Source organism: Lissotriton vulgaris, chromosome 12, assembly GCF_964263255.1.
Source record: "Lissotriton vulgaris chromosome 12, aLisVul1.2, whole genome shotgun sequence".
Classification (NCBI taxonomy): domain Eukaryota; kingdom Metazoa; phylum Chordata; class Amphibia; order Caudata; family Salamandridae; genus Lissotriton; species Lissotriton vulgaris.
The window spans coordinates 291,342,958-291,365,965 of NC_141700.1; positions in this window are offsets into that span (position 1 = coordinate 291,342,958).

Consider the following 23,008-nt stretch of genomic DNA (forward strand, 5'->3'; position numbering starts at 1 on the left):
GTACAGTTCATTTTGCACAGCAAATCACGTCCTAATAGGTTCACAGGACTGGAATCACAGACAACAAATCTGTGCATTTCTTTGAAGTTGCCTATTGTAATCTCCATGGGCTCTGTTACTGGGGTACTAATTAATTGATTAGAAACACCCACTACATGGATTGCTTCTCCCAAGAGGGGTAGGTTTGGAACGTCTGCTGTTCTCACAGTAGAACGGGTAGCACCAGTGTCCAACAGAAAGGTGACGTCATTTCCGTCAACCTTTCCTTCAATGTATGGCCCTGACTGGTCTACCGGCAAGGAGGCCCCCCCAAGCACGCACTCCTCGTCCTCCCCCCTCAGGCACCGTCAGTAAGGTTCATCACAGAGGAATGTATCATTCAACAGGAATTGCGAGGTTGCTGCATTTCTATCCTCCTTTCTTTCCCATACCTCTATTTCCTCACCCTGCTGTGCTTTGCTCCTATAGTTTGGCCTAGGTGCACGAGGCAACTGATTCTGCTTTACCTGTTGCTGTGTCTTTCGTGGTCCCTCATTCTGCACCTGCAGTTTTAAATCATTATTTGGCACATTATCATTCTGCACAGCCTTACACTCGTCCCTCCAGTGCCCTATCTTTCCGCACCCGTGACAGGGGAACTTCTTTCTGGCCTCTTCTCGACTCATTTTTACTCGGGGCTTCCCTCCACCCCCAGGGTTCTGGTTCTGAGTATTTGTCATTTTACTTAACTGTTGTTCTTGGCGCTCTGCTAATTTTACTTGTGCCCACATAACTTTCTCTTTTAATTCTTTTCGTTTATTTTCCAGCTCATCTTCACAATATTTGGCATACTTCAGGACTTCATCAATAGGTTTAGCTTGCCAACAGATTTTATTGTCTTTGATCCACTGGGAAATCTCAGGTCTTAACCCTAACACGAATCAATAAATGAAGTGGGTCATGTCCTTCATCTCAATGTTATCTAGGCCACTATACGTTTTGAACACTTGTAACAGTCGTTCATAGTATGAATGTAACGTTTCATCTCTATTCTGGGTAGTTCTATCTATTCGGGTCCAATCAGTTTCCTTTGCAGGCACCTTTCCTTTCAGGTACAAAATCACCTGGTCATATTTCCTCATCACTTCCGCTGAAGGTGCTCCTGTCTTTGTGTCTCTAGCATATTCTTCGCTTGGCCAATCAACAGCAATTTTGCATTCTGTCCACAAATCTACAGGGACTGCAATGTCAAACAAACCCATCTAAATCTTTCAGGAGACATTTTTGGATTCAGCCACCACACAGCTCCACCGATGCAGCCACCACACAGCTCCACCGATGCAGCCACCACACAGCTCCACCGATGCAGCCACCACACAGCTCCTCCGACACAGCTCCACCGATGCACCCACCACCCAACTCCACCGATGCACCCACCACACAGCTCCACCGATGCACCCACCACACAGCATCACCTACACAGCTCCACCGAGGCACCCACCACACAGCTCCACTGATGCACCCACCACACAGCTCCACCGACACAGCTCCACCGATGCACCCACCACACAGCTCCACCTACACAGCTCCACCGATGCACCCACCACCCAACTCCACCGATGCACCCACCACACAGCTCCACCGACACAGCTCCACCGATGCACCCACCACACAGCTCCACCGACACAGCTCCACCGATGCACCCACCACACAGATCCACCGATGCACCCACCACACAGCTCCACCTACACAGCTGCAGCGATGCACCCATCACACAGCTCCAGCGATGCAGCCACCACACAGCTCCACCGATGCACCCACCACACAGCTCCACCGATGCAGCCACCACACAGCTCCTCCGACACAGCTCCACCGATGCACCCACCACCCAACTCCACCAATGCACCCACCACACAGCTCCACCGATGCACCCACCACACAGCATCACCTACACAGCTCCACCGAGGCACCCACCACACAGCTCCACTGATGCACCCACCACACAGCTCCACCGACACAGCTCCACCGATGCACCCACCACACAGCTCCACCTACACAGCTCCACCGATGCACCCACCACCCAACTCCACCGATGCACCCACCACACAGCTCCACCGACACAGCTCCACCGATGCACCCACCACACAGATCTACCTACACAGCTCCACCGATGCAACCACCACACAGCTCCACCGATGCAACCACCACACAGCTCCACCGATGCAACCACCACACAGCTCCACCGATGCAACCACCACACAGCTCCACTGATGCAACCACCACACAGCTCCACCGAGGCACCCACCACACAGCTCCTCCGAGGCACCCACCACACAGCTCTACCGAGGCACCCACCACACAGCTCTACCGAGGCACCCACCACACAGCTCCACAGCTGCACCCACCACACAGCTCCACCGATGCACCCACCACACAGCTCCACCGATGCACCCACCACACAGCTCCACCGATGCACCCACAACGCACCCACCACACACCTCCACCAATGCACCCACCACACACCTCCACCGATGCACCCACCACACACCTCCACCGATGCACCCACAACACACCTCCACAGATGCACCCACCACACACCTCAACCGATGCCCCCACCACACATGCCCCCACCACACATGCCCCCACCACACAGCTCCACCGATGCACCCACCACACAGTTCCACCGATGCACCCACCACACAGCTCCACCGATGCACCCACCACACAGCTCCACCGATGCACCCACCACACAGCTCCACCGATGCACCCACCACACAGCTCCACCGATGCACCCACCACACAGCTCCATAGATGCACCCTCCACACAGCTCCACCTACACAGCTCCACCGATGCACCCACCACACAGCTCCACCAATGCACCCACCATACAGCTCCACCGATGCAGCCACCACACAACTCCACCGATTCAGCCACCACACAGCTCCACCGATGCAGCCACCACACAGCTCCACCGATGCAGCCACCACACAGCTCCTCTGACACAGCTCCACCGATGCACCCACCACCCAACTCCACCGATGCACCCACCACACAGCTCCACCGATGCACCCACCACACAGCATCACCTACACAGCTCCACCGAGGCACCCACCACACAGCTCCACTGATGCACCCACCACACAGCTCCACTGACACAGCTCCACCGATGCACCCACCACACAGCTCCACCTACACAGCTCCACCGATGCACCCACCACCCAACTCCACCGATGCACCCACCACACAGCTCCACCGACACAGCTCCACCGATGCACCCACCACACAGCTCCACCGACACAGCTCCATCGATGCACCCACCACACAGCTCCACCGATGCACCCACCACACAGATCCACCGATGCACCCACCACACAGCTCCACCTACACAGCTGCAGCGATGCACCCATCACACAGCTCCAGCGATGCACCCATCACACAGCTCCACCGATGCAGCCACCACACAGCTCCACCGATGCAGCCACCACACAGCTCCACCGATGCAGCCACCACACAGCTCCACCGATGCAGCCACCACACAGCTCCACCGATGCAGCCACCACACAGCTCCACCGATGCAGCCACCACACAGCTCCTCCGACACAGCTCCACCGATGCACCCACCACCCAACTCCACCGATGCACCCACCACACAGCTCCACTGATGCACCCACTACACAGCATCACCTACACAGCTCCACCGAGGCACCCACCACACAGCTCCACTGATGCACCCACCACACAGCTCCACCGACACAGCTCCACCGATGCACCCACCACACAGCTCCACCTATACAGCTCCACCGATGCACCCACCACCCAACTCCACCGATGCACCCACCACACAGCTCCACCGACACAGCTCCACCAATGCACCCACCACACAGATCTACCTACACAGCTCCACTGATGCAACCACCACACCGCTCCACCGATGCAACCACCACACAGCTCCACCGATGCAACCATCACACAGCTCCACAGATGCAACCACCACACAGCTCCACTGATGCAACCACCACACAGCTCCACCGAGGCACCCACCACACAGCTCCACCGAGGCACCCACCACAAAGCTCTACCGAGGCACCCACCACACAGCTCCACAGATGCACCCACCACACAGCTCCAGCGCTGCACCCACCACACAGCTCCACCGATGCACCCACCACACAGCTCCACAGATGCACCCACCACACAGCTCCACCAATGCACCCACCACACACCTCCACCAATGCACCCACCACACACCTCCACCGATGCACCCACAACACACCTCCACCGATGCACCCACCACACACCTCCACCGATGCACCCACCACACATGCCCCCACCACACAGCTCCACAGATGCACCACACAGCTCCACCGATGCACCCACCACACAGCTCCACCGATGCACCCACCACACAGCTCCACCGATGCACCCACCACACAGCTCCACCGATGCACCCACCACACAGCTCCACCGATGCACCCTCCACACAGCTCCACCTACACAGCTCCACCGATGCACCCACCACACAGCTCCACCGATGCACCCACCATACAGCTCCAACTACACAGCTCCACCGATGCACCCACCACACAGCTCCACCGATGCACCCACCACACAGCTCCACCTACACAGCTCCAGCGATGCACCCACCACACAGCTCCACCTACACAGCTCCAGCGATGCACCCACCACACAGCTCCACCTACACAGCTCCACCGATGCACCCTCCACCCAACTCCACCGATGCACCCACCACACAGCTCCACCGATGCACCCACCATACAGCTCCAACTACACAGCTCCACCGATGCACCCACCACACAGCTCCACCGATGCACCCACCATACAGCTCCACCTACACAGCTCCAGCGATGCACCCACCACACAGCTCCACCTACACAGCTCCACCGATGCACCCTCCACCCAACTCCACCGATGCAGCCACCACACAGCTCCTCCGACACAGCTCCACCGATGCACCCACCACCCAGCTCCACCGATGCACCCACCACACAGCTCCACCGATGCACCCACCACACAGCATCACCTACACTGCTCCACTGATGCACCCACCCACCACACAGCTCCACCGATGCACCCACCACACAGCTCCTCCGACACAGCTCCACCGATGCACCCACCACCCAGCCCCACCGATGCACCCACCACACAGCTCCACCGATGCACCCACCACACAGCATCACCTACACAGCTTCACTGATGCACCCACCCACCACACAGCTCCACCGATGCACCCACCACCCAACTCCACCGATGCACCCACCACACAGCTCCACCGACACAGCTCCACCGATGCACCCACCACACAGATCTACCTACACAGCTCCACCGATGCAACCACCACACAGCTCCACCGATGCAACCACCACACAGCTCCACCGATGCAACCACCACACAGCTCCACCGAGGCACCCACCACACAGCTCCACTGAGGCACCCACCACACAGCTCTACCGAGGTACCCACCACACAGCTCTACCGAGGCACCCACCACACAGCTCCACAGCTGCACCCACCACACAGCTCCACCGATGCACCCACCACACAGCTCCACCGATGCACCCACCACACAGCTCCACAGATGCACCCACCACACAGCTCCACAGATGCACCCACCACACAGCTCCACCGATGCACCCACCACGCACCCACCACACAGCTCCACCGATGCACCCACCACACAGCTCCACCGATGCACCCACAACACACCTCCACCGATGCACCCACCACACACCTCCACCGATGCCCCCACCACACATGCCCCCACCACACATGCCCCCACCACACAGCTCCACCGATGCACCCACCACACAGCTCCACCGATGCACCCACCACACAGCTCCACCGATGCACCCACCACACAGCTCCACCGATGCACCCACCACACAGCTCCACCGATGCACCCTCCACACAGCTCCACCTACACAGCTCCAACGATGCACCCACCACACAGCTCCACCGATGCACCCACCATACAGCTCCAACTACACAGTTCCACCGATGCACCCACCACACAGCTCCACCGATGCACCCACCACACAGCTCCACCTACACAGCTCCACCGATGCACCCACCACACAGCTCCACCTACACAGCTCCACCGATGCACCCTCCACCCAACTCCACCGATGCACCCACCACACAGCTCCACCGACACAGCTCCACCGATGCACCCACCACACAGCTCCACCTACACAGCTCCACCAATGCACCCACCACACAGCTCCACCTACACAGCTCCAGCGATGCAGCCACCACACAGCTCCACCGACACAGCTCCACTGATGCACCCACCACACAGCTCCGCCGATGCACCCACCACACAGCTCCGCCGAGGCACCCACCACACAGCTCCGCCGAGGCACCCACCACACAGCTCTGCCGAGGCACCCACCACACAGCTCTGCCGATGCTCCAACTAAGCTCCACCAATGCACCCACCACACAGCTCCACCAATGCACCCACCACACAGCTCAGCCGTGGCACCCACCACACAGCTCCGCCGTGGCACCCACCACATAGCTCCGCCGTGGCACCCACCATACAGCTCCACCGATGCTCCAACTAAGCTCCACCAATGCACCCACCAAACAGCTACACCGATGCACACACCACTCAGCGCAACCACAGCATCACTGGTTCAAATATGTTCTTTCAATTTTTCAAGCTTTCACGCTTTATTACAAATCACAAAAAGATGTTAATATTTCACTTCTGTTCTTGGATTTTCGTCACAATAAAAAACACTGAACATAATCTTCACAAATGTTATTTACAAAAGTTTAAGCTTTTGCCATTACAAATTAAATAAATAATTAAGTATTTAAAAAAATTAAAAGCCATTGTTATTTGTAATATCAATACATCTAAGTCACGTAAATACAAAACATGTTGCATTGCAAATGCTATAGGTGTCACATTTGCGAAAGTTATAACTATTGGCATTGTAAATGATAAAGCTATTAATTTAGCTATTTTAAAAAAAACACATAAATAAAAATAATTCATTTATAACACCAATAGCTCAAACTTTCCTAATGCGAGCCCTATTGCATTTCCAATGCTTGTTATTAATGGTCTTGCTAGGACTGCAAATCCCACAATCCACTGTCTACAGTACCCTACAACTCCAAGGAACATTCTGATTTATTTCTGGGTATTGGGTAGTTCCATGTTTCGAATTATTCTAATTCTTTCTGTGGTAACTTTCCTGATGCCTCTCTCTATCTTGTGTCCCAGATATTTCACTGAGGAGGTACAGAACTGTAATTTGTCTGGTGATACTTTATGTCCTCCTTCACCTAAATGGTTCAGTAAGGCAATGGTGTCAACAACACAGTCTTTCCGACTTTTAGATGCCACCAATAGGTCGTCTATGTATTGGACCAGGACTGATTCTCTAGGCAATACCAAAGATTCAAGAAATTTTTTCAGAATTTGATTGAAAATCGAAGGACTTTCCGTGTACCAGTGAGGGACACGATTCCAGACGTAAACATGACTGTCGAATTCAAATGATAAAATAAATTTGCTATCTGGATGCAATGGGATTGAAAAGAATGCGTGACATAGGTCAATGACGGTAAACCATCCAGCATTCCATGGAATTTGGTACAAAATCACTGCAGGGTTTGGCACAATAGGACAGCAAGGGACGACAATTTTATTTACCTTGCGCAGGTCCTGCACTACCCTGTACTTACCACTCGGTTTCTTGATTCCAATTATGGGCGAATTACAAGGACTGCTCATTACCTCTTGTATGATGTTTGCTTCTAACAATCTTTTTATTTCGATGGCAACCTCTGCTTTTACTTCTGCACTCATTTTATACTGTTTAGTATTCGGGTAAACTGCATCATCTTTTATGGAAACTTTAATTGGGTCAACGTTTGCCATTAATCCTACATCTTTTCCAGTGAAATCCCACACCTCTGGTTTCACTGTCTGCTGGAGTTCTTCGGGTAAGTCTTGTATTGTCAGTCTTTTAATTTCTGAGTAAGGTCTTATCAACATTAATTTGTAAATTCCGTCTTCATCTGGGGTCTGAATTTCAACGCCTTTTGGTGTGCAAAAGATGGTACAGTTCATTTTGCACAGCAAATCACGTCCTAATAGGTTCACAGGACTGGAATCACAGACAACAAATCTGTGCATTTCTTTGAAGTTGCCTATTGTAATCTCCATGGGCTCTGTTACTGGGGTACTAATTAATTGATTAGAAACACCCACTACATGGATTGCTTCTCCCAAGAGGGGTAGGTTTGGAACGTCTGCTGTTCTCACAGTAGAACGGGTAGCACCAGTGTCCAACAGAAAGGTGACGTCATTTCCTTCAACCTTTCCTTCAATGTATGGCCCTGACTGGTCTACCGGCAAGGAGGCCCCCCCAAGCACGCACTCCTCGTCCTCCCCCCTCAGGCACCGTCAGTAAGGTTCATCACAGAGGAATGTATCATTCAACAGGAATTGCGAGGTTGCTGCATTTCTATCCTCCTTTCTTTCCCATACCTCTATTTCCTCACCCTGCTGTGCTTTGCTCCTATAGTTTGGCCTAGGTGCACGAGGCAACTGATTCTGCTTTACCTGTTGCTGTGTCTTTCGTGGTCCCTCATTCTGCACCTGCAGTTTTAAATCATTATTTGGCACATTATCATTCTGCACAGCCTTACACTCGTCCCTCCAGTGCCCTATCTTTCCGCACCCGTGACAGGGGAACTTCTTTCTGGCCTCTTCTCGACTCATTTTTACTCGGGGCTTCCCTCCACCCCCAGGGTTCTGGTTCTGAGTATTTGTCATTTTACTTAACTGTTGTTCTTGGCGCTCTGCTAATTTTACTTGTGCCCACATAACTTTCTCTTTTAATTCTTTTCGTTTATTTTCCAGCTCATCTTCACAATATTTGGCATACTTCAGGACTTCATCAATAGGTTTAGCTTGCCAACAGATTTTATTGTCTTTGATCCACTGGGAAATCTCAGGTCTTAACCCTAACACGAATCAACAAATGAAGTGGGTCATGTCCTTCATCTCAATGTTATCTAGGCCACTATACGTTTTGAACACTTGTAACAGTTGTTCATAGTATGAATGTACCATTTCATCTCTATTCTGGGTAGTTCTATCTATTCGGGTCCAATCAGTTTCCTTTGCAGGCACCTTTCCTTTCAGGTACAAAATCACCTGGTAATATTTCCTCATCACTTCCGCTGAAGGTGCTCCTGTCTTTGTGTCTCTAGCATATTCTTCGCTTGGCCAATCAACAGCAATTTTGCATTCTGTCCACAAATCTACAGGGACTACAATGTCAAACAAACCCATCTAAATCTTTCAGGAGACATTTTTGGATTCAGCCACCACACAGCTCCACCGATGCAGCCACCACACAGCTCCACCGATGCAGCCACCACACAGCTCCACCGATGCAGCCACCACACAGCTCCTCCGACACAGCTCCACCGATGAACCCACCACCCAACTCCACCGATGCACCCACCACACAGCTCCACCGATGCACCCACCACACAGCATCACCTACACAGCTTCACCGAGGCACCCACCACACAGCTCCACTGATGCACCCACCACACAGCTCCACCGACACAGCTCCATCGATGCACCCACCACACAGCTCCACCTACACAGCTCCACCGATGCACCCACCACCCAACTCCACCGATGCACCCACCACACAGCTCCACCGACACAGCTCCACCGATGCACCCACCACACAGCTCCACCGACACAGCTCCACCGATGCACCCACCACACAGATCCACCGATGCACCCACCACACAGCTCCACCTACACAGCTGCAGCGATGCACCCATCACACAGCTCCAGCGATGCAGCCACCACACAGCTCCACCGATGCACCCACCACACAGCTCCACCGATGCAGCCACCACACAGCTCCACCGATGCAGCCACCACACAGCTCCACCGATTCAGCCACCACACAGCTCCACCGATGCAGCCACCACACAGCTCCACCGATGCAGCCACCACACAGCTCCACCGATGCAGCCACCACACAGCTCCACCGATGCAGCCACCACACAGCTCCTCCGACACAGCTCCACCGATGCACCCACCACCCAACTCCACCGATGCACCCACCACACAGCTCCACCGATGCACCCACCACACAGCATCACCTACACAGCTCCACCGAGGCACCCACCACACAGCTCCACTGATGCACCCACCACACAGCTCCACCGACACAGCTCCACCGATGCACCCACCACACAGCTCCACCTACACAGCCCCACCGATGCACCCACCACCCAACTCCACTGATGCACCTACCACACAGCTCCACCGACACAGCTCCACCGATGCACCCACCACACAGATCTACCTACACAGCTCCACTGATGCAACCACCACACAGCTCCACCGATGCAACCACCACACAGCTCCACTGATGCAACCACCACACAGCTCCACCAATGCAACCACCACACAGCTCCACTGATGCAACCACCACACAGCTCCACCGAGGCACCCACCACACAGCTTCACCGAGGCACCCACCACACAGCTCTACCGAGGAACCCACCACACAGCTCCACCGCTGCACCCACCACACAGCTCCACCGCTGCACCCACCACACAGCTCCACCGATGCACCCACCACACAGCTCCACCGATGCACCCACCACACAGCTCCACCAATGCACCCACCACACACCTCCACCAATGCACCCACCACACACCTCCACCGATGCACCCACCACACAGCATCACCTACACAGCTCCACCGAGGCACCCACCACACAGCTCCACTGATGCACCCACCACACATATCCACCGACACAGCTCCACCGATGCACCCACCACACAGCTCCACCTACACAGCTCCACCGATGCACCCACCACCCAACTCCACCGATGCACTCACCACACAGCTCCACTGACACAGCTCCACCGATGCACCCACCACACAGCTCCACCGACACAGCTCCACCGATGCACCCACCACACAGCTCCACCGATGCACCCACCACACAGATCCACCGATGCACCCACCACACAGCTCCACCTGCACCCATCACACAGCTCCAGCGATGCAGCCACCACACAGCTCCACCTGCACCCATCACACAGCTCCAGCGATGCACCCACCACACAGCTCCACCGATGCACCCACCACACAGCTCCACAGATGCACCCACCACACAGCTCCACCGACACAGCTCCACCGATGCACCCACCACACAGCTCCACCTACACAGCCCCACCGATGCACCCACCACCCAACTCCACCGATGCACCTACCACACAGCTCCACCGACACAGCTCCACCGATGCACCCACCACACAGATCTACCTACACAGCTCTACTGATGCAACCACCACACAGCTCCACCGATGCAACCACCACACAGCTCCACTGATGCAACCACCACACAGCTCCACCGATGCAACCACCACACAGCTCCACTGATGCAACCACCACACAGCTCCACCGAGGCACCCACCACACAGCTTCACCGAGGCACCCACCACACAGCTCTACCGAGGAACCCACCACACAGCTCCACCGCTGCACCCACCACACAGCTCCACCGCTGCACCCACCACACAGCTCCACCGATGCACCCACCACACAGCTCCACCGATGCACCCACCACACAGCTCCACCAATGCACCCACCACACACCTCCACCAATGCACCCACCACACACCTCCACCGATGCACCCACCACACAGCATCACCTACACAGCTCCACCGAGGCACCCACCACACAGCTCCACTGATGCACCCACCACACATATCCACCGACACAGCTCCACCGATGCACCCACCACACAGCTCCACCTACACAGCTCCACCGATGCACCCACCACACACCTCCACCGAGGCACCCACCACACAGCATCACCTACACAGCTCCACCGAGGCACCCACCACACAGCTCCACTGATGCACCCACCACACATATCCACCGACACAGCTCCACCGATGCACCCACCACACAGCTCCACCTACACAGCTCCACCGATGCACCCACCACACAGCTCCACCGACACAGCTCCACCGATGCACCCACCACACAGCTCCACTGATGCACCCACCACACAGATCCACCGATGCACCCACCACACAGCTCCACCTGCACCCATCACACAGCTCCAGCGATGCAGCCACCACACAGCTCCACCTGCACCCATCACACAGCTCCAGCGATGCAGCCACCACACAGCTCCACCGATGCACCCACCACACAGCTCCACAGAAGCAGCCACCACACAGCTCCACCTTTGCAGCCACCACACAGCTCCACCGATTCAGCCACCACACAGCTCCACCGATGCAGCCACCACACAGCTCCACCGATGCAGCCACCACACAGCTCCACCGATGCAGCCACCACACAGCTCCTCCGACACAGCTCCACCGATGCACCCACCACCCAACTCCACCGATGCACCCACCACACAGCTCCACCGATGCACCCACCACACAGCATCACCTACACAGCTCCACCGAGGCACCCACCACACAGCTCCACTGATGCACCCACCACACAGCTCCACCGACACAGCTCCACCGATGCACCCACCACACAGCTCCACCTACACAGCCCCACCGATGCACCCACCACCCAACTCCACCGATGCACCCACCACACAGCTCCACCGACACAGCTCCACCGATGCACCCACCACACAGATCTACCTACACAGCTCCACTGATGCAACCACCACACAGCTCCACCGATGCAACCACCACACAGCTCCACCGATGCAACCACCACACAGCTCCACCGATGCAACCACCACACAGCTCCACTGATGCAACCACCACACAGCTCCACCGAGGCACCCACCACACAGCTTCACTGAGGCACCCACCACACAGCTCTACCGAGGCACCCACCACACAGCTCCACAGATGCACCCACCACACAGCTCCACCGCTGCACCCACCACACAGCTCCACCGCTGCACCCACCACACAGCTCCACCGATGCACCCACCACACAGGTCCACCGATGCACCCACCACACACCTCCACCAATGCACCCACCACACACCTCCACCGATGCACCCACCACACACCTCCACCGATGCACCCACAACACACCTCCACCGATGCACCCACCACACACCTCCACCGATGCACCCACCACACATGCCCCCACCACACATGCCCCCACCACACATGCCCCCACCACACAGCTCCACAGATGCCCCACCACACAGCTCCACTGATGCACCCACCACACAGCTCCACTGATGCACCCACCACACAGCTCCACCGATGCACCCACCACACAGCTCCACCGATGCACCCACCACACAGCTCCACCGATGCAACCACCACACAGCTCCACCGATGCAACCACCACACAGCTCCACCGATGCAACCACCACACAGCTCCACTGATGCAACCACCACACAGCTCCACCGAGGCACCCACCACACAGCTTCACTGAGGCACCCACCACACAGCTCTACCGAGGCACCCACCACACAGCTCCACAGATGCACCCACCACACAGCTCCACCGCTGCACCCACCACACAGCTCCACCGCTGCACCCACCACACAGCTCCACCGATGCACCCACCACACAGCTCCACCGATGCACCCACCACACAGCTCCACCGATGCACCCACCACACACCTCCACCAATGCACCCACCACACACCTCCACCGATGCACCCACAACACACCTCCACCGATGCACCCACCACACACCTCCACCGATGCACCCACCACACATGCCCCCACCACACATGCCCCCACCACACATGCCCCCACCACACAGTTCCACAGATGCCCCACCACACAGCTCCACAGATGCCCCACCACACAGCTCCACTGATGCACCCACCACACAGCTCCACCGATGCACCCACCACACAGCTCCACCGATGCACCCACCACACAGCTCCACCGATGCACCCACCACACAGCTCCACCGATGCACCCACCACACAGCTCCACCGATACACCCACCACACAGCTCCACCGATGCACCCTCCACACAGCTCCACCTACACAGCTCCACCGATGCACCCACCACACAGCTCCACCGATGCACCCACCATACAGCTCCAACTACACAGCTCCACCGATGCACCCACCACACAGCTCCACCGATGCACCCACCACACAGATCTACCTACACAGCTCCACCGATGCAACCACCACACAGCTCCACCGATGCAACCACCACACAGCTCCACCGATGCAACCACCACACAGCTCCACCGATGCAACCACCACACAGCTCCACCGAGCTACCCACCACACAGCTCTACCGAGGCACCCACCACACAGCTCCACAGCTGCACCCACCACACAGCTCCACCGATGCACCCACCACACAGCTCCACCGATGCACCCACCACACAGCTCCACAGATGCACCCACCACACAGCTCCACCGATGCACCCACCACGCACCCACCACACACCTCCACCAATGCACCCACCACACACCTCCACCGATGCACCCACCACACACCTCCACCAATGCACCCACAACACACCTCCACCGATGCACCCACCACACACCTCCACCGATGCCCCCACCACACATGCCCCCACCACACATGCCCCTACCACACAGCTCCACCGATGCACCCACCACACAGCTCCACCGATGCACCCACCACACAGCTCCACCGATGCACCCACCACACAGCTCCACCGATGCACCCACCACACAGCTCCACCGATGCACCCTCCACACAGCTCCACCTACACAGCTCCACCGATGCACCCACCACACAGCTCCACCGATGCACCCACCATACAGCTCCAACTACACAGTTCCACCGATGCACCCACCACACAGCTCCACCGATGCACCCACCACACAGCTCCACCTACACAGCTCCAGCGATGCACCCACCACACAGCTCCACCTACACAGCTCCACCGATGCACCCTCCACCCAACTCCACCGATGCACCCACCACACAGCTCCACCGACACAGCTCCACCGATGCACCCACCACACAGCTCCACCTACACAGCTCCACCGATGCACCCACCACACAGCTCCACTGATGCACCCACCACACAGCTCCACCTACACAGCTCCAGCGATGCAGCCACCACACAGCTCCACCGACACAGCTCCACCGATGCACCCACCACACAGCTCCGCCGATGCACCCACCACACAGCTCCGCCGAGGCACCCACCACACAGCTCCGCCGAGGCACCCACCACACAGCTCTGCCGAGGCACCCACCACACAGCTCTGCCGATGCTCCAACTAAGCTCCACCAATGCACCCACCACACAGCTCCACCAATGCACCCACCACACAGCTCAGCCGTGGCACCCACCACACAGCTCCGCCGTGGCACCCACCACATAGCTCCGCCGTGGCACCCACCATACAGCTCCACCGATGCTCCAACTAAGCTCCACCAATGCACCCACCAAACAGCTACACCGATGCACACACCACTCAGCGCAACCACAGCATCACTGGTTCAAATATGTTCTTTCAATTTTTCAAGCTTTCACGCTTTATTACAAATCACAAAAAGATGTTAATATTTCACTTCTGTTCTTGGATTTTCGTCACAATAAAAAACACTGAACATAATCTTCACAAATGTTATTTACAAAAGTTTAAGCTATTGCCATTACAAATTAAATAAATAATTAAGTATTTAAAAAAATTAAAAGCCATTGTTATTTGTAATATCAATACATCTAAGTCACGTAAATACAAAACATGTTGCATTGCAAATGCTATAGGTGTCACATTTGCGAAAGTTATAACTATTGGCATTGTAAATGATAAAGCTATTAATTTAGCTATTTTAAAAAAAACATAAATACAAATAATTCATTTATAACACCAATAGCTCAAACTTTCCTAATGCGAGCCCTATTGCATTTCCAATGCTTGTTATTAATGGTCTTGCTAGGACTGCAAATCCCACAATCCACTGTCTACAGTACCCTACAACTCCAAGGAACATTCTGATTTATTTCTGGGTATTGGGTAGTTCCATGTTTCGAATTATTCTAATTCTTTCTGTGGTAACTTTCCTGATGCCTCTCTCTATCTTGTGTCCCAGATATTTCACTGAGGAGGTACAGAACTGTAATTTGTCTGGTGATACTTTATGTCCTCCTTCACCTAAATGGTTCAGTAAGGCAATGGTGTCAACAACACAGTCTTTCCGACTTTTAGATGCCACCAATAGGTCGTCTATGTATTGGACCAGGACTGATTCTCTAGGCAATACCAAAGATTCAAGAAATTTTTTCAGAATTTGATTGAAAATCGAAGGACTTTCCGTGTACCAGTGAGGGACACGATTCCAGACGTAAACATGACTGTCGAATTCAAATGAGAAAAGAAATTTGCTATCTGGATGCAATGGGATTGAAAAGAATGCGTGACATAGGTCAATGACGGTAAACCATCCAGCATTCCATGGAATTTGGTACAAAATCACTGCAGGGTTTGGCACAATAGGACAGCAAGGGACGACAATTTTATTTACCTTGCGCAGGTCCTGCACTACCCTGTACTTACCACTCGGTTTCTTGATTCCAATTATGGGCGAATTACAAGGACTGCTCATTACCTCTTGTATGATGTTTGCTTCTAACAATCTTTTTATTTCGATGGCAACCTCTGCTTTTACTTCTGCACTCATTTTATACTGTTTAGTATTCGGGTAAACTGCATCATCTTTTATGGAAACTTTAATTGGGTCAACGTTTGCCATTAATCCTACATCTTTTCCAGTGAAATCCCACACCTCTGGTTTCACTGTCTGCTGGAGTTCTTCGGGTAAGTCTTGTATTGTCAGTCTTTTAATTTCTGAGTAAGGTCTTATCAACATTAATTTGTAAATTCCGTCTTCATCTGGGGTCTGAATTTCAACGCCTTTTGGTGTGCAAAAGATGGTACAGTTCATTTTGCACAGCAAATCACGTCCTAATAGGTTCACAGGACTGGAATCACAGACAACAAATCTGTGCATTTCTTTGAAGTTGCCTATTGTAATCTCCATGGGCTCTGTTACTGGGGTACTAATTAATTGATTAGAAACACCCACTACATGGATTGCTTCTCCCGAGAGGGGTAGGTTTGGAACGTCTGCTGTTCTCACAGTAGAACGGGTAGCACCAGTGTCCAACAGAAAGGTGACGTCATTTCCTTCAACCTTTCCTTCAATGTATGGCCCTGACTGGTCTACCGGCAAGGAGGCCCCAAGCACGCACTCCTCGTCCTCCCCCCTCAGGCACCGTCAGTAAGGTTCATCACAGAGGAATGTATCATTCAACAGGAATTGCGAGGTTGCTGCATTTCTATCCTCCTTTCTTTCCCATACCTCTATTTCCTCACCCTGCTGTGCTTTGCTCCTATAGTTTGGCCTAGGTGCACGAGGCAACTGATTCTGCTTTACCTGTTGCTGTGTCTTTCGTGGTCCCTCATTCTGCACCTGCAGTTTTAAATCATTATTTGGCACATTATCATTCTGCACAGCCTTACACTCGTCCCTCCAGTGCCCTATCTTTCCGCACCCGTGACAGGGGAACTTCTTTCTTGCCTCTTCTCGACTCATTTTTACTCGGGGCTTCCCTCCACCCCCAGGGTTCTGGTTCTGAGTATTTGTCATTTTACTTAACTGTTGTTCTTGGCGCTCTGCTAATTTTACTTGTGCCCACATAACTTTCTCTTTTAATTCTTTTCGTTTATTTTCCAGCTCATCTTCACAATATTTGGCATACTTCAGGACTTCATCAATAGGTTTAGCTTGCCAACAGATTTTATTGTCTTTGATCCACTGGGAAATCTCAGGTCTTAACCCTAACACGAATCAATAAATGAAGTGGGTCATGTCCTTCATCTCAATGTTATCTAGGCCACTATACGTTTTGAACACTTGTAACAGTCGTTCATAGTATGAATGTACCGTTTCATCTCTATTCTGGGTAGTTCTATCTATTCGGGTCCAATCAGTTTCCTTTGCAGGCACCTTTCCTTTCAGGTACAAAATCACCTGGTCATATTTCCTCATCACTTCCGCTGAAGGTGCTCCTGTCTTTGTGTCTCTAGCATATTCTTCGCTTGGCCAATCAACAGCAATTTTGCATTCTGTCCACAAATCTACAGGGACTACAATGTCAAACAAACCCATCTAAATCTTTCAGGAGACATTCTTGAACCTTTACAAATCTCTCGACTTGTCGGTACCATTCTACAGGTTTCTCTCGTAATTTTGGGAAATCATTTGTGAATGACACAATATCCTGTCTGGACCATGGAACATGTACATATCCTCCACCTGGCACTTCTCTCATAGGATATAATTTTTCTGCCTTGTCAGCTTCTTTTAGGACATATTCAGAAGACACTTGTCTTGATCTCCTGTCTTCCTTTTTCTTTGCCCATCTGGCTTTCCATTTTTCTAGATCTCCCCATTTCTGTAACAGGTTCAGCAATTCTCTTATCTGCACCTTTTTCCCTGACAAGTTCATGTTTTCTAAATCTTTGTCAGAAAATTCTGCTCTGTAGGGTTTTTGCAACACTTTGGATCTGCTAATGTCTATGCCCATATTAGCTGCTGTGTCCATTAGTTTCTCATGGAACACTCTGGTGTTTCGGGTAATACTTTTGCAAATAAACAGTAACTCTTCCTCACTAAGGGTGTTTAGCCTGTCTAGTCCCACGTTCCCAGCCATCAGTTCTTCCAATTCTATTCTCAATTTGTAAATATCTAATGGTTTTGGCTGAGGATTTATTTTCTCTAATTCTCTGGTCCATCGATCTATTTCTTCCGGAGTCACTACTGTGGCACTTCGAGTACCTGTAGATGACTCTATCAGGACTTCTCTTGCACTAGTCTGAGTGTTCTTTCTCTGTGCACTGCCTTCCGGTTCCCTTATGGGCAAATCCATTAGGGAAATTACAGACTCGCATTCACTTGCCTGGTCATCAACTATTAAGGGCTCTTTTCTTGGTGGCACCACAGCTGGAGTAATAACTGTAGTCTTTGGACTAGCCTGTTTATCCCCATATAGAAGAACAACTGGGCCAATAGTTACTGGAATTGTCAGTGCTTCAGGACTTGAATTTAACTGGGATATTTTCTGGATGAGTTCATTTCTCTGCTTAACTAGAGCTTCTCTTTCTCTTTCCTGAATAACCTTTTTTATGGAGGTTTCATGTACTACTTGTGGAATCAAAGGAGGGTAAAGATTCGGGGCAGTTGGAACTGTCATACTTGTTCCCTCACCACAGGTCGGCCTGTAATATGGGACAGTCGGATCAGGCATGCTCGACCCCTCATTACCACTAGGCCTGTAACCTGGACCTGTCGGATCAGACGCACTTGCCCTTCTGTCACTGGGAGGTCTAAAGAATGGATTTTTCGTACTCAGGGACCTAGACCCCTCATCATATGGAGGTGGATTTTTCATTAATAAATCCTCCAGGTATTCATCCTCAGAATCACCCGCAGTCATTAAGTGTCTGGTTTTCTCTGTCCTTTTTCCTCCTACGGGTTCATCTACAGTTCGTACTGGGAACAGTCCTTCTATCATCATGTTCTGTCTCCACTGCTTCATTTTTTTCTCTTTTGCTTCTCCATGCATTTTTGGATACCATTTACTTATTCCCTTGTCAATTTTAGGTCTATCTCGCTCAAAGGCCTCAATCTCCCATTCTTCTAAAGCCTCATATTGCGTCAATCTTGGTCTGGGATGTAAATCATTCATTCGGGTCCTCAAATTAAACAAAATTCTACCATTAAAGGAAATGCTAAAACTCTGTTATCTTTGGTATATTCTACCCAATTTTCCAACCATACACAAGTATGATACCCTTTGTCAAATAACATGAATGATGCGGGAGTATTAGGTAGTGGAATGATTATACTCTCTCTAGTTTTGATGGGTTTATCCTTCTTGAAATAATTTTTAACCTTTTCTCCGAGAGTCATTTTTCTCTTGCTTCCGTACATATTATAAGGTCTGCCTCTTAACATCTGATCCTTACCAAAACCTAAGTATTGCGGATCAGGTAAAAATTCTGGATACCACATATACTTCGTAAACCCAGTTCGTGCGTGAATTACGTACTCTTGTTTACAATATTCTTCCAATGCTAGCGCGTCTTTCAATTTTCAACAACCAATCAACACTGTGGTTGCAAATAGTTTCGAAAAGAAATGTAACCAAGAAGGGGGAGAGAGAGAGAAGGACAAGTGGATTCGGTCTCCCTTGGCAATATGATTAAACAAAAAAGAATCCACTCAGGAAAGTGCTTGTGGTCCCTAAAATGATGGGGAACACACAGTGATGTTTACATGCCCCTCACACACCAACAGGACCCTTGGCCTTATAGTTCAGGGTTAGGAGACCTCATGAGCCTTAGCGTGGTTTTGGGGGGATCCCCAACGCTGCTCCGATGAAGTCATCGGAGCAGCGTTGAGGGGAAGGCAGGCACACTGGCCATGCAGTAACCGTTACTTGTACTGAGCAGTAAGGAAGGGATCCCCCCAAAACCACGCTAAGGCTCATGAGGTCTCCTAACCCTGAACTATAAGTTCTCTTCAACGCCAACTGGGCGCAACTGAGCATATTCATTGAAACATTGATAGGTACATTTCACCTTATCTTTTGTTTTGTAGAATACACTTTGACATCTCATGTGAGTAAGGGGAGGATAATGTGCATATCCTTGTCCTGAAGAAGGAGTCTTTGACTCCGAAACATGTTGACACCCTCTGGTTGATATACCCTAATACGTATATAATCAACCCCACCTTGCACCTTTTTAATAATACCAGCCGAGGACATAATAAATTAATTTTTTTCCTACGAGCCAGGTATTTTTTAACTCCATTTTTTCACCTCACCTCACTTACTCACTCCTAAAACCACACACCCTCACATAGTTCACTACCAAGTGCTCCTACGTATCCGCAAGTCGTAGCACGCCGCATCCCGTAGAGGGGTGCGAAGGCCCCGATGATGAAGCATGACACCAAGGGGCCTGTTGGTGTGTGAGGGGCATTTAAACAACACTGTGTGTTCCCCATCATTTTAGGGACCACGACCACTTTCCTGAGTGGATTCTTTTTTGCAAATAGTTTCGACCAATGGGAGCGCGGCCTTTTCGTGAGACGCGGTCTCACGCTCTGGCGCTCACCCCTCCTTTACAATACCAGCTCCGTTACACACCCGCTGCTTTCGACCAATACCAGCGCGGCACAGAGTGACGTCAGCGCAGCTCCGCGACTGACTCCCTCCTTCACAAGGTAACGGACACTCTTCTATCTTTCTTAAAGTGCAAGTGCTCTGTTTAGTCTACAACGTATAACATTCGCCACTGTACTCGAGTGTCTAGAAAGGAAAGATTTGTTTCACTGCAAGTAAACCTCTTCTGTCTACTTTTCATACACTACGGATAGACCCTTCTGCCTACCCTTCACACAAGCATTAGAGAACCTACTACTTCTTTGACTCATCCACTCTTTTCGGGATATATACTAAGTCTAAAGTTTCACTAGCGAACTTCTTTGCTATCACTCAAGCTCCGATGAACCTACTACTCCTTCCGTGTGACCCTTATTAGGTTATATCACAATTGAAGTTTCATTAGCGAACTCGTTGCTATCAATTATTCAACTATTCATACAGAAAACCCTAATTAGCGCTTCCAGTTCTGCCTAACCATGCACTCATTTTCCTCACTGTAAGTGACCTCTCCGCAAAGTGGATTGTCCTCACACCCGCTATTCTGCCCCCGGGGATTCCAGACAACATATAACAATCACTAACAAGTTGTTAATACATACATTAATATAGCAATATTTTATCAAAAGGATTTCCAAAACATTTCATAACATTTCAAAGCAATTTTTATATTCGATCGATCAATACTTTTAGCAGCAATAAAAATTTTAGCAACAATTTTTATTTCATACAGTTATCAGCAAATAACCCATCTACCTGTCTTAACTAGTCCCTAACCATTCTACTGCTACCAGATAGTTACTGATAGAGCGCGCAGGTCACCCGACTAACTTTTGTCATCGGATAATGCACACTTGGGCCCATAAAATATTTTCACTATACTTTAATCAGGTAACTTACACACTTTTATCAGCTATTCAGTTTCATTACTTTTCTATTTTCCGTGTACCTGACTTCCCAATCCTCGTTACAGGTACCTAAGATCACAACGGATAAGGGAGCTAACTGTGGGACAAATAGACAAGTACTAGTACCATTCACAATTTCATTCAATATACGTACTTTTATAATGACCACAACACTCAGGAAGTTTTGAAAACCTTTATCTAATTCTCTTCATCATCAAATGCCATGAGCATGAAATTTACACAGATCAGACGATATATAACTAGAATTAGAAATATTGTATTGCTATGAATGAGAGTAAGAATCATTTAGAAATCAGAACTAAAGGAAAGGAAAAATAAAGAACATGCTATTATAATTTGATGGACTTTCACAATTGTCCTAAAGGCGGGTAAAGAAAGGGAACATACTAAATCAAGGTTTACTTTCGAAATTCACTAACGGTTCAGAGAAACTAAATTTATGCAATTTGATTTGTCAAGATATGCTTATTTTCTATAGGGAGGGCAAAAATGGAACATACTATATATGCAGACAAATCAATAATAGACTAACGGTAGGGAGAAAAGTGAAACATGCTAATAGACAAATTTGCATGAAAATCTTATTTATAGAGAGACAGGGAAAGGACGTAGGCAATTATGCTTTATTCGAGACAAGGAGAGTTTAGATAGACAAACACCCACATAGAGTATATTTACCTAGTATAGTTTTGGAGACTAACCCTAGCTACGGGTCAGTTTGGAAAAGGCAGGAAAGGACAGTCAAGACTTAGGTTGCCAGTAGGCGAGCAGGTACGGCTCATGGACAATCAGGACAGGATAACCCCAGGATTTGGATCAGGACAGGGCTCACAAAAGGGTACAACCAACACCTGCAGCTTCGGATGCAACACCTGCGC